Raw genomic sequence first — 2,500 nt, 5'->3', positions numbered from 1 at the left:
TATATATATATATATATATATATACATATATATTTATATATATATATATATATATATATATATATATATATATATATATATATATATATATATATATACATATACATATATATATATATATATATATATATATATATATATATTTATATATATATATATATATATATATATATATATATATATATATATATATATATATATATATATATATATATATATAATATATACATATATATATGATATATATATTTATATATAAATATATATATTTTCATATGATCTAGTTTATTTCTCAAGGAAAGAAGAAGACAATAACCTATTATACAGGGTGCAGACCTATGATTTATTCATTAAATCTGAATTTCTTTTATATTTAATTATTTATTATTTTTCTTACTGATACGATATTCTGAAAAGGAAAATTCTATTATTATTTCTGTTTCTTTCATTTTATATACAATGCACTGACTTTTTCCTTTATTAAGTGGCTGTGTTCTTTATTTCGTGACTATTTGCAATAATATTGATTTCAAATTTTGCCTCAAGAACAGTCATTTTAGCTGATGACTAAATCGATTACTTCAACTCCAGTGCTTTACTGATGCTTATTTTATCATCCCCGAAAGAACGAAAGGCAACTAATGAAGTCAGTTATACAGTGCCGGATGTTCATAAACAATAATGCATGATTTTGGATCTTTTCAGTTTGGCTGCCAGTTTTCGAAAATTCAAAATTTATTGAAAATTTTAAAGGTTGATACATTAATGTAATTTTCCAAGCTGAATCTCAGGAGATATTTCACTTTTTTCAGGAAAATTGTTGAAAAAAGTTATAGAGGTTTAAAATTTGATCATTTTTACCCAGTCAAAAAACAGGATTTGGATGATGTCATTTTGTGCGTGACAGCACATGTTGTCAACTGTAAACAAATTAAATACTGGCAGAATTCTGCTTTACGCACGCCATGTAACCACTCATAACTTTTTTTAAGTTTTTGGAATTTTCAGAAAATTTTTGCGAATCTGTATTCTGCACACTGGAATTCATACGATTATGCAAAAACCAAAATTGGGGGTGCGTGATAAAAGGTCTATTTAGCTGTTATTTTTATCACAGTTCACCATCACCCCAGTGAATAGAATATATTTATCAACACATGCTTTCTTGCAGACAAAAGAGTTCTCATGCTTGGCTTGTTACTATGGAAACAAGCATGAATGTGTCTGTGAATTACGATTGGCTAAATTCACCCAAAATTTGCGAATTTTAAAAGCTATCAGCTCTTTATTTATTGATTTATGGCGAAGATGCATTTCAAAGTATTGATTAGAATATAAAACTATACCATTACACCGAATATGAAATCAATTAGAGCAGAAATTGTGGAGATTGGAAATTGGCAGCCAAACAAAAATTCCTGACCTTTACCTACATGAATCAGTACTGGCAGTCTTATCCCAGTAAAATATTTCTATGACCTTATTTTGGCCGGAGATGGTCGTCGTTTCCTATAATGCAATCACCTTCAATATAAAATTTGTGATCACCTTGAATATATAATATATAAGTTTAAAGTTTAGTTCTTATAAAGTTCTTATGTAAATTTAACTGTATTTGTCTACGTATTTGTATGCATATGTGTGTATGTATGTACATAACTGAATTGTGTCTTAACAGAATTGTGAATTTGTCAGTTTAATAAATTCATTAGCAAAAGACTCAAGTAATTTGAGTCACTATTCCTTCTCTATGTGTTTATACACACACTCTTATGTATATATATATATATATATATATATATATATATAATTTTTTTAATTAAATTATATATATTTATGGAAAAAAATGATGGTTTATTTTCCTTATGAGGTTTTTTCACGCTGACTACTTGATAAATTCTTATAAAGATTTTATCCTTACATTATATTATATATATATATATATATATATATATATATATATATATAAATTGGTTGGGGTGGGTTCAAAATGCACCTGAGTTTTCAACGTGTTGTAGTTTTTAGATTTTGTAGCGAATTTATTAAAATATCAAAAGCGTATTTTGGGGTTTTTCAATGGTAAATATAGGACAATTAGTAGTGACTGAAAGTTGTTGTTGGCACTCCGTCGCTTACGACGTCGAAGGTTCCAGATGATCCGATCAATGGAACAGCCTGCTCGTGAAATTAACGTGCAAGTGGCTGAGCATTCCACAGACACGTGTACCCTTAACGTAGTTCTCGGGGATATTCAGCGTGACACAGTGTGACAAGGCTGACCCTTTGAATTACAGGCACAACAGAAACAGGAAGTAAGAGTGAGAGAAAGTTGTGGTGAAAGAGTACAGCAGGGTTCGCCACCATCCCCTGCCGGAGCCTTGTGGAGCTTTAGGTGTTTCCGCTCAATAAACACTTACAACGCCCGGTCTGGGAATCGAAACCGCGATCATATGACTGCGAGTCCGCTGCCCTAACCACTGGGCCATTGCGCCTCCACTTG

At 29.7% G+C, this 2,500-nt stretch overlaps 1 protein-coding gene across 1 annotated transcript in view; it reads left to right on the top strand.

Moving 5' to 3' along the window:
* LOC106881770 (neo-calmodulin) overlaps positions 1-2,500 on the top strand; it is a 101,770-nt gene that overhangs the window by 48,593 nt on the left and 50,677 nt on the right. The gene's annotated exons all lie outside the window — the stretch shown is intronic.

Source organism: Octopus bimaculoides, chromosome 4 (assembly GCF_046866305.1).
Source record: "Octopus bimaculoides isolate indiv1 chromosome 4, ASM4686630v1, whole genome shotgun sequence".
NCBI lineage: Eukaryota > Metazoa > Mollusca > Cephalopoda > Octopoda > Octopodidae > Octopus > Octopus bimaculoides.
The sequence above is the reverse complement of the archived record's forward strand: the minus strand, read 5'-3'. Positions and strand labels throughout refer to the sequence as shown.